We start from the raw sequence: 11,112 nt of genomic DNA on the forward strand, positions 1-11,112 counted from the left end.
CAGTACACCCATGATTTTATCTATTTTTCTGTGTGCACTTTAGTAAAAATTTTACTTAAAAAAAAAGAATATATTGAACTAGTTACCTTCAATTCAGGTTCTCCAACATTCAATTTAATCCCCAACAGACAATCAGTATCATTAGCTCTTTTGGAAACTACTAAATTTTTGTAAGTTATTTTTACTCAGGAAAATTCCCTAAATATAAACAGTGACACACCCAGAATACTATTCTGAGCCTTTAGGTTTTGTTTCTGTTTTTTTTTTAAACAATTTATTTATTTATTAGTAGTAAGTACACTGTCTTCTTCAGACACCCCATAAGAGGGCATCAGATCTCATTACAGATGGTTGTGAGCCACCATGTGGTTGCTGGGATTTGAACTCATGACCTCCAGAAGAGCAGTCAGTGCTCTTAACCGCTGAGCCATCTCACCAGCCCTTGTTTCTGTTCTTTAAGACTGGGTTTCTTGTATCTCAGGATGAAACTGGTCTTGAACTCTTGATCCTCCTGCCTCAGCCTTCCAAGTGCTGGGATTATAGGCATAAGTCACCACACTAATTTTCCTCTGGCCTTTCAAAGGTAACACTAATATATATAGAATGTTCCCCAACAATATATAGTATCCTCTTTCTTTGTTGCAATTATGTATTACCTTACTATGTAAATATATGCTAATTTAATTAATTCTGTACCAGTGGACATTGAAACAATTTCTAAACTTTTTTTTTGGGGCATAGGGTTTATATGAGTTCCCTGGCCTTGAACACCTAGAGTTTTTTTTTTTTTTTTTTTTTTTTTTTCTTCTGAGTGCTTCTGAGATTTGCCTTCTGGGTGCTGGGATTAAAGACTTCCATCACCACACCTGGCTGGTTTCTGAACCTTTGATTAATTAATTTTCATTTAAATGACTATACGCTAAAAAGAGATGTACAAGGCTTTCTACAGTGAGTAACCATCAAGCAAGGTACTTTCAAACTACAATCATGTACTAACACCAGGAGAAGTCCTGGCCACTCCAGGTCTGCTCATTATGTAGGCCACATAGTGTAAGTAGTAAGTTCTGTTCTGATACCTAGCCCGAAAGAGGCCAAAGCCAAAAGGCAGAGATATGCTCAAAAATACATTCTGCAACATCGAAACTATGTCTTTGCTTAACCTTCTGATGTCACATGCACTGTGTGTGTGTGTGTGTGTGTGTGTGTGTGTGTGTGTGTGTAAGGGGGGGAGAGAGATTCAGACTAGCTGTGTGCTAAACCATTTGATTTTAGTGACTCAGGGAAAATATTGCTTGTTTGTTTGTTAAAGCATCCCTCCCAGAAAACATTTACTCAGAAGCACCTACTACAGTTCATCAGAACATGTAGCCTCGTTCCATTCAGTGTGCACTTTCATTCCGGGCACACTCCGTGCTAGTACTATTACCATTACGTCCTCAGTGTGTAGCAAAATCTATGGCAAGTCAAGGACCATTGTTTGCCAATCCCTCTTTATCATAATTCAAAGCTAGTGACTGATTCTACCACTAGGCAAGCCACTAGGCAGCTCAATAATAAAAGAAAATAAGGATTAGCAGATTCCCTTGAGGTAAATCCTAATGCATTGCTGATATGTGTCCTCCTTATCTGAAAAGTCTCTGGGTAACTCTTGTGGGCTCAGACACTTACCACAAAGCTACCCTGCAAAAAGTGGCAGAGTTAATTTATTCTACAATAGCCAAAGAGTGTCTACTTTAAATGTTGCATACAGCAAATAAAATTACATACATGACCTTAACTAAACCTATTTTTCTTAATTTTTTCTTCTTTTCTTTCTTCCTTCCTTTCTTTCTGTTTGTTTGTCTGTTTTCTTTTTGAAACAGAGTTTCTCTGTATAGCCCTGGGACTCATTCAGTAGACCAGGCTGGCTTCAAACTCACAGAGATCTGCCTATTTCTGCCTCCTAAATGCTAGGATCAAAGATGTACACCATCACAGCCCAATATTTTTCAAAGCAATAGATAATCTATCTTTAAAAGGAAATAAGATGTCGTGTTTTACCATAAAACTGCCTTTTCTTTTTTAGCTAATAAGCAAGACTACACACCCAATCTATAGCACATAGTTAATTAAATTTAACAGGTGGAAGACCTTACTTTTCATTCCTTTCTCCACTAAGGTAAAAATGTATAAAGCATACACAAACCTAGAGTCCTATTGACAGTTCATGATCAAAATCCAGATGAGCACTGGGATTTCTCACAAGTATTTTCACAAAATATACACAAGTATTTTCAAGTCAAGCATAACTGCTATATAAATAAACAGATTAACTAAAATAAGCATCTGATGTCTCTACTAATTCTACCAAGCACTTTATGGCTTGCATTAATCATGAGAACTTACACAAGGCTTTCCACATGATTTGACTTTGACATAGAACTCATTAAGATACATTAATGTCCTAAAACACCCCCCATTTAATGATTTCTTTATTTTTATTTCATGTCATTGGTAGTTTGTCTGCATGTCTGTCTGTGTGAAGGTGTTACATCTATTGGAACTTGAGTTATAGACAGTTGTGAGTTGCCATACGGGTGTTGGAAATTGGAACCTAGATCCTCTGGAAGAACACCTAGTGCTCTTAACTGCTGAACCATCTCCCCAGCCCCGCAAAACACACCCTTTTAACCACATAAGCTCTGAATAGGCTTAAAAACAAGCACAGCCTGTAAGGTAACGTTGCAGAATTTGGAGCTAGGCTTGTTGTCTTTATGAAGCTTGATCAGCTAACAAATCACATACACTAACAAAACAACTTTCTAATAATCATGCTGCACCTGCAAGAAACAGGCAGGCTCCACGTCAAATATTTGCAATTTTTTCATCCTAAATCTATGCAAACAGAAGAAATACACCAAACTTCCCAGTCTTGTCATAGTTAAAACAATATTCACTCTAGTTTCACGACAACATTCTCCAAATCCCACCATTTACCAAGCTCCTAACATGAACATATACCAGGAACTTACTGTGCTCAGACTTTGCATACTTTATCTCTAATCCTCACAAGAAATCTCATTGTACTGATGAAGAAACTGAGGAGGAAAAAAATCAAAATGATTTCTGCAATGCCATAAGGCCAGGAAACAGTGGGACTGGAATATCAGCCAGGTTACCTGATTCCAAGCAACTTTCTTTAGCTAAGGTCACCAACTGAAATGCCAGTTCATCCCTATCAGAGTCAACACACACACACACTACTTGTCTAAAAAAAAAAAAAAAGCTGAGAAAAGCATTGTACCTAAAAGAGTGGCACAAACCCATGAGTGACACAGGAGACATGGTCACCTAGTCCAGAAGAACTAGTTTCAAAGACTATTTGTTCAAACCCTAAGACAATACAGTCTTTCCTCCACTCCTTTCTGTCTCTCAACTGACTTTTTAGAACAAAGGTAAAGAAACTCAAGTATATACTCCCAATTTTGGTACAATCATCAAAAACCTATGAGAAAAGAGAGAAAAGTATAGTTCACTTTATAGTTGGTTTCTTCTATATGCTTCAGGTTGGTTTCTTCTATATGCTTCAGACATGTAAAACCAAAAATCCCATCAGTCAACTACTAATCCATCCATCTATCTATCTATCTATCTATCTATCTATCTATCTATCATTTATCCATACTTCCTACAGACTTAAAAAGTCTTTCTTACCACACCATAAGCTTACTTCCCAAACTTCCAGCACAAATGAAAACAGCTCTTCTGGGTGTTTGGAAGCAGATCTGCAACACTTGCAGAGAGGAGCTGAGCTGCTGGTCTGAAGCCTCCGAAGGAAAGGCTGTCTGAAGAGGAGTGTTGAAGAGACTGAAGCTGCCGGTACTAATGAGGGTGAGCTGCTGGCATCACTACTGCTCACTCCAAATGTCTCCCTGCTATACTGTGCAATTGTTTTTCCAGATTCCATGTTCTGAAATCTGGCAAGCAGAGAGAGAATGCTGTTCTCACCGCCTGAAGTATTACTTGATCAGCTGCTCCATGGTATGTGGGTGTTTAACTAGTTAAGTGACTGGTTACGATGGGCGCTGCAAAACTAAACCAAGTAAGCACACTGTTTCCCTGAGACTCCTGTGGTCCTCCTCTAACATTACATTCACTAACAAAGAAAAATAACATGTCTGCAACTTTGAAGTCCTTTGCATCTAGGCTAGGCAAATAATTCAGATGATAAAACTACAGGCGTGCCACCAACAAAAAATATAACCTGTAATATAAGTCACTTCAATCATGCATATTAGGTAATAAAAACGCAGCACATGCAACTTCAGCATACTTTCAAACATCACAGCACACACTGCATAATTATTAGAATAAATGCTATTCTTCAGGTGTGTGGAACAGGTTCTGTGCAAGATCCCAAGCCTCTTTTGCTTTTCAAAATGCTAGTTAATACCAGGAATTCCTTAAGCTCTCAGAACCCCAATTAATTTTTTTTTAAGTGGAAACTGTACGCTCCTAGAGAGCTGGGGACTGTGGTTGCTATCACTGCCTGTCACAGCACCATCATAAGCTGGAACACAGGTCTTTTGGCTGAAATATGATCAAAAGGCGAAGGCTGGATGCAGAGATGTAAACGCGCACACACAGACTGACATTATCAACTGCTGTTTGATAGAATGGTGCAAAGTTCATCCTCAGCTCAGGATCTGAATATGGAGAGCAAATTTTCCAATTATATCAGAAATTTACCCATTAACATGGATGGTTTTGATGTACCATGAAATCAGATTTAGCAAAGTAGGAAAACAGCCTCAGCTCTGGACAGGCGCTCCACCACGGGGTGACAAAGAGATCTCAGCTCAGTCTGTAAGCAATGGACAGGCCCATGCAGGTGCTTTAAACACATTACACACTGGCCTGTTGACAGCTTCTACAATTAGAGTATGCCAGAAAGATAAAGATCAATTGGTCAAATGTAGATGATTCTGTCTCTAGTTTTAATTTCTTCTGAATGATTCTCAGGCTTCTTACAGGGAAGATAGGAAAAATATAGTTTCTAACTGGCCTTACTTCAAAGAAACCAATACCAATAAGCCACCTGAGAGACGGCTCAGTAGTTACGAGCACTTGTTGCTCTTACAGAGAGGACTCAGATTCTATTCCCAGCACGAACATGGTGACTCACAACCACCCTCAACTCTATTTCCAGGGGTCCTGCCACCATTTTTTTTAACCTCTGTGGGCACCAGGCATACACATGGTGCACATACACACAGATAAAATATTCATACACATAAAATAAAATCTAAAAAAAGTTTTCAATTTTTAAAAAAACCTACAATGATACATATGCAAGCTCCCTTGCTCTTTATTCCTGGGCCAAAGTGAGTCTAATGCTTCAGAGAAACAAAACACAAACTCAAACTGCTTTCACTTTTGCATAACACAGATCTTAACCTGAGGTCTCTGGACCAGATGATTGTGTTGCATACAAAATCATGGATGTATTTCACTGCAGAGGGCCCTAAAGACTTCCACAGCCCTAGTGAAGAGTTTAATTTAGTGGTGAATCTTTATTCTAAAGACAGTATCTATGTGAACACATGTGCACAGTGGTGATTCAAATAAGCAAGCCGTTGACACAAGGCAACATACCCACCACAGACCAGCCCCAGCGGGGAAACATCACGTGGCACATCTGAGCAGCTTTCCTTTCCTAAGCAAACATACATGCTGTCAACAAAGCATGTGCTCCCTGCCTTTCTCAGAACAATACGGACCCGACCATCCTTTGGAAAAAAGTATATAGCCCTTCATCCCAAAAGACTACACTACTTACACAGGCCATGCCTTGTTATGTTAAACGTCGCAGCAACAGCAACAACAACAACAAAACCGATGAAATTACTGTGTGCAGTGGATATCTACTAATTAACTGGGAGTCGGGGAAGACCATCGTTCCGTTCAGGTGATACTGAGAGTGCCTGCAGAAGCATATAGGGGAAACACCATGAAGATGCTTAAACATGGGTAAGATGCGGGGGGGGGGGGGGGGGGGGGGGACCAAAGACTGGGTGACAGAGATACATACTGTAGCTTGGTTGTGGAAAACATCTTCCTCTAAAGGCACATTCCTTTGATGGGCACAAGCCATTTCTGACAATGGATCCGCAATGACAGGGGCCGTTCCGCAATCAGGAAGTGTGCGAGTGTGCGTGTGCATATGTGTGTTTGTGTGCTTGCTCGCTCGCGCGTGTTCGTGATGTTGTTGTTGGGGGAGGGATGAGCTAGATGTCATCAAAGACTGACTGACCCGCTTCAAAGAAGAGCATATAGGATCTTAAATCCTAAAGACTGACTTCGAGGCAAGGCAAAACATCTATCATTTCTACAAGAGACATCCCTCGACAACGAACATGTCTCATTGAGATGTAACAGGGGTATCACTCTCTTTGGTGTCTCCGACCTGGGACGCTTCAGTAAAGCCTGATTGGAGGGGAGAACGAAGTGGGCTGGAGAAAGGTCTGCATCGCCCACTGGGCTGAGTGTGGTGCTGCCGGTGGCGACTGTACATCACATGCGTGTTATCTCCGGGTGCCACAATAACTCTCGAGGGCTGGAGGTTTGGGCGCAACCGCAGGGCGGGGGAGGTAGTGGGTGCAAGCCACCAGCTGCAGGGCAAGAGAATGCTCTCCTCAGCCTGCTAACCCGTGCACCCCGGCCACCCCTTCAGGCCTCAAGGCGAGCCCACTCGCTGCAAAACTGCAGCCAAGCTGGGGTCCCGGAGAGAGGGGGCGGGGGTACGAAGCCGGCACCCCGGGCCAAACTGGGAGTCGCAGGCGCGCAGCGCCCAAGGCCTGCCCGCCGGATGGGGGCTGCTCCGGCCTAGCGCACACAGCTGCCTCAGCGCAGGCTCCGCCGGCCCCGCCAGCCCGGCCGAGCGCAGAGGAAACGCGGCTGCCAGGGCGCCGCCGCGGCGGGGGGCGAGAGCGCGGGGAAGGGGCTCCTACTCACCCGGGCCGCCACCGCCGCCGCCGCTTCGGCGGCCCATCCCCGCGGCGGGGGCCTGTCGCCGCGCCGCGTCGCTCCAGTCCCCACCGCCCGCCGGGCCGGCCCCTCCCCCTGCCCAACGTCTGCGCTCCGGGCCGCTCCTCAGACCCGGCCTCGGCCGCCGCCGCCGCAGCGCTACGTGGCCGCCGCTCCGACGTCTCGCGACTCCCTTCCGAGCGCGCGAGGCCGAGCGGGACCGCGGAGCGGGCGGCGCGCGGGGCGGGCGGCGGGGGAGGGGGTGTGCTGTAGGGATGTGTGCGCGAAGGGGGCAGGGAGGCCGGCGGGAGCGCGCGCGCGCGCGCCCCTGCACTCGCGCCCCCCCCCCCCCCCCGCGCGGTCGGGATCCCGACACCTCCCCACCCCCCCATCCCCGGCTGTGGGGGTCGACGCGCATGCGCGGCTCTCGGCTCGGCCCGGGCGCACCTTTTCTCCCTCCTGCCACAATGTGAGCGCTCAGCCGAGCAGATAACCGCCGGCTGCCTGCTCCACCCCCGGCCCTCGCCCACTCCGCCCACTCCCGAGCGCCCAGGTAAAGGCGTAGGCTGCGCATGCGCGACGCCTAAGGGATTGGGGGGCGTGGTTTTCAGAAGGAAGCCTAAACGCTGAAGACGAAGTGTCTGTGGGCAGGGGTTAAGATCGTAAGAAGTAGGGAAAGCTAAAAGTGAAAAGGGGGGAGAAAGTGGAAAAGTGGATCAGAGTGAGATTTGGAAGTAGATGTCTTGGACTTACGGAATACGGTTCAAAAAGAAAAAACCGTAATTGCTGACCACCTTGTTAATAGAGAACAGTGAGTGACAGAAATGGAAGGGGAGACACACTTATAAGCAGTAGTCATCCTCCAGATAAATGGGATAGCTGATAACAACTAGGGGAATTTAAAAACTGCCACAATGGTCAGCAAACAGGATGGAATGCTGAGCTTGTCCTGTGGCCAGGAATAGGGAAGAGTGTGTGTGTGTGTGTGTGTGTGTGTGCGCGCGCGCGCTCGCGCGTGTGAGCACACGTGCAAGAGAAAGAGAGAGTCTCAGAACTGTTGCAAGAAAAGAAGGCTCCACTGGAAGAAGCATGACCACATTATGACTAATTAGCTATTAATCATTAATATAATTAATGGTACTATTAGCTAACAAGGTAGCATTTATCCGAGCTCAGAGCCAAGAGAGAGTGTCTGCAATTGAAAGTGCTTAGGGTACAGGGAGAGGAAATGACTTGGCAAGTGAAGTCTCCATGAAAAAGACCCAAGGTGACATCCCTAAGGTCGGGATAACCCTTTCCCAACAGAAAGCAAACTTCCAAACTTAACTCTACAGCTTAACTGGAACTCCTAACATTGTTATTTTTTATTGTTGGGTTCTACTACATTTTATATTTATTTATTTTACATTATGTGTATGAATGTTTTACCTGGATGAGTTTATGTGCACCTGTGACATTCGATGGATTCCCCTGGAACTGGGGTAATGGGTGATTTGTAGAACACTGTATGGGTGCTAGGAATTGAACCCAGGTCCTCTGCAAGAGTAAGTGCTCTTAACTTCTGAGCCATGTCTCCAGCCCCCTTCTTCTATCATTCAGAACATAGGATATCAATGTTCTTTCACGAAAGCTGACTCCCACATCATAGAAATAATTTCCATATAGATGCAGCTAATTTTTTCTCCCAGAGCAGCTAGCCATAACTCCCACTGACCCAAATCTTCCAGGGAATAAAATGAGCTGAGTCTGGGACAAAGTTACGAGACTGAAACTTTTAAAAGAGCCGACTCTGTCTTTGGCCCCTTCCAAGAACAGATGTTTGGGTTCTTGTGCTTGCACTCCAGACACGAGGAATCAGTTTTGGAACTTTGGGCCATGTTCTTCGATAGTGAGCACTTTCAGTGGATAAACACTAAAGTCTATATCACACTGCCACAGGTAGAAAGAGAAGATCTTCAAGCAGAACAGGAGAAAAATAAACATTTGTAATAATTAAATTTAGTGTGAGAATGAGCTTGGGTTTGGTGAACACAGAATGTCTTCTTGGACTCGTGATCTATTCCCCCACCCTGTGCTGGTCAGACTGTCCTGCTTGGACAGGACACGTGCAGGGTGACAGCCAAAAATTAAGGCGACCTTTCTAGTGTGCTAACGCTTCATCCGTAGGCCAACGCTCCTGATGGCTCCTAGTAATCACAGTATTATATTAATTCAGCTTTCCATTTCAACAGTGCTTTGTGGGCTTTTTTTAAAAAAATTATTACATTTTTATTATTTATGTTTATGCATGTGTGTAATCGACCACTCCATGTGTGTAGAGGTCAAAGGACAACTTGTGGGAGTCAGTTCTCTTTCCACCATGTGGTCCTGTGCATTGAAATCAGCTCCTCGGGGCAGTTTTATTCAGTGAGCCATTTCGCCTGCCTCTCTGTGTCCTGCAGGAAGTTTATATCTATTATCTCCTCAGATCTTCCGACAACTGTGAGGGCAAGCAGAACAGGTATTATTTCCAATAAAGGAAATTTAAGCCAAGGAATGTTTTGATGGCTTAGCCAAAGTCATCCAATCCAGTAGACAACAGAGCCAAACCAAGACCCAAGTTCCCTAGTTCCCACCGTGCTAGTCTGGGGCCAGGGGTGTTTGATAACCTTACTCTAAAAAACTGTCACATACTCTTAATATATATTATAAGCATTAGTGTTTTGCATGCATTAGTGCATGCATGTCTGTGTGGGGGTACCAGATCCCCTAGAACTGGAGTCACAGACGGTAAGCCATGTGGGTGCTGGGAGTTGAACCCCAGGTTCCCTCTTGAAGAACACCATCTGGTGCTCTTAACTGCTGAGCCATTTCTCCAGCTCCTCACATATTTTTTTCTTCCTTTCTTTCTTTTCGTTTGTTTTGTTGTTGTTTGTTGATTGCTTTTCAAGACAGGGTTTCTCTATGTAGCCCTGACTGTCTTGGAACTAGCTCTATAGACCAGGCTAACCTCAAACTATCTATATGATTTATCTATATGCCTCTGCCTCCCAAATGCTGGGATTAAAGGTGGGCACAACTATGACCAGCTTCTGCACCACTTCTTCTTCTTCTCCTCCTCCTCCTCCCCTCCTCTTCCTCTTCCTCCTCCTCTTCCTCCTCCTCCTTCTTCTTCATTGCATGTGTATTGTTGTTTTACCTACATGTATGTCTGTGTGATGTTGGGTTCCCTGGAACTGGAGTTACAGACAGTTATGAGCTGCCATGTGGTTACTGGAAATTATATTTCCTCTTGAAGGGCAGGTACTTAACACCTGAGCCAACTTTCCAGTCTCTCCATCACATATTCTTTCTCTTTTTTTTTCTTTTTCTTCTTCTTCTTTTTTTTTTTTTTTTTTTTTTTTTTCTGGTTTTTCGAGACAGGGTTTCTCTGTGTAGCCCTGGCTGTCCTGGAACTCACTCTGTAGACCAGGCTGGCCTCAAACTCAGAAATCCACCTGCCTCTGCCTCCCAAGTGCTGGGATTAAAGGCATGCGCCACCACTGCCCGGCTCCATCACATATTCTTTTTTGTTTTGTTTTGTTTTGTTTTAAAGATTTATTTCATGTATGTGAGTACACTGTTGCTGTCTTCATACACACCAGAAGAGGGCATCAGCTCCCCATTACAGATGGTTGTGAGCCACCATGTGGTTGCTGGGAATTGAACTCAGGACCTCTGGAAGAACAGCCAATGCTCTTATCCACTGAGCCATCTCTCCAGCCCCTCCATCACATATTCTTAATAAGTGAAAACTGGTACTTTTGGCACATAATAGAAAGGAATCCTAATATTTAGGTCTATCTCTGTATCTTATGTCATTTTTTTCCTTTTTTTTTTTTTTCTCCCTTAAGTCCTGGGACTTGCCTCTAGAATCCCTTACTGACCAATGTTTGGCAAGCTTCTGGGATTCAGGCCTAGCTAACCAGATCCAGACAGAGAGCCCAGTTCTGCTCTTCTTTCACTCCTTTGCAGGCAGGGGGTTTCCTCCCAGTGGTACTAATCCTGCAAAACACACACACACACACACACACACACACACATACACACACAGACAGACAGACAAAATGGCAAGATGGGGTAGCCGGG

General features: G+C 44.5%; 1 protein-coding gene across 3 annotated transcripts in view; it reads right to left on the bottom strand.

The window, feature by feature from the left end:
- Window positions 1–7,526, bottom strand: part of Znf652 (zinc finger protein 652) — a 56,949-nt gene extending 49,423 nt beyond the window's left edge. The window contains exon 1 of one of the 3 annotated variants that reach the window (XM_076935926.1): window positions 7,453–7,526. The gene's annotated coding sequence lies outside the window, so the exon portion shown is untranslated. Of the gene's footprint in view, window positions 1–6,070; window positions 6,092–6,993; window positions 7,320–7,452 lie in introns of those variants that run through there. The other 2 variants (XM_034508014.2, XM_076935925.1) reach the window with 2 other exon arrangements.
- Between the last annotated feature and the right edge of the window lie 3,586 nt (window positions 7,527–11,112).

Source organism: Arvicanthis niloticus, chromosome 6 (genome assembly GCF_011762505.2).
Source record: "Arvicanthis niloticus isolate mArvNil1 chromosome 6, mArvNil1.pat.X, whole genome shotgun sequence".
Lineage (NCBI taxonomy): Eukaryota > Metazoa > Chordata > Mammalia > Rodentia > Muridae > Arvicanthis > Arvicanthis niloticus.